This window comes from Calidris pugnax, unplaced genomic scaffold, assembly GCF_001431845.1.
Source record: "Calidris pugnax isolate Ruff unplaced genomic scaffold, ASM143184v1 scaffold39, whole genome shotgun sequence".
Classification (NCBI taxonomy): domain Eukaryota; kingdom Metazoa; phylum Chordata; class Aves; order Charadriiformes; family Scolopacidae; genus Calidris; species Calidris pugnax.
In genome coordinates this window covers 6,384,598-6,385,260 of record NW_015090828.1, presented here as the reverse complement: position 1 = coordinate 6,385,260, position 663 = coordinate 6,384,598, and positions in this window count along the sequence as shown.

Here is a 663-nt window from a genome sequence, read left to right as displayed (position 1 = left end):
GGTAAGAGCCGCGTCCCGGGCCGGGGCGGGGGTGGGAGGCGGCGGTGCGGGGCCTAGGGGGGAGGCAGTGGGGAGCCTCGGGTGGGCCCCGCGTGACACAGCCCCTTCGCCTGAGGGACGGCGGGTGCCGGGGGGGACGGTGCGTGCCTTCCCCCGGCGGCGGAGGCGGCTGGCGTGGAGCCCGCCTCGGCGGGGGTCGAGGCGCCTTTCGCCTCGGCCTGCGGGGGGACGGAGACGGCGGCCCCCTTCGTGCCCCCGGGAAGGCGCGGATGCGGGTCCCGGCCGTGCGGCCGCCTCCGGTGGAGAAGGGCGAATACCTGGCCTGGCCGGCGAGGGGGAGATCTGCGGGCTGCTGGTAGAGCAGCAGGGCTCGGGCTGGGGGGTGAATGCGTCTGTTCCAGGGGAATGCATGTAGCACTGGCCGGCCGGGTCCACCGTGCTGGACGCGGTGGTGAAGGCTGTTATTAAAAGAATGTCATTGTTTCCCTTCCTTTTATGTCCGCTGTCACTGTTTTCCTAAGGGGTGTAGGAATGTGCGTGGAGGTTGGGGAAGGAGCTAGGGTACGTTCTGTTGTGCTCAGGCACACTCTCACTTGAGGAGGGGGGAAACACGCCAGGATTTCCTCGGGTTAGTGCTCTGAATGCATAATCTGTAAAATGGAG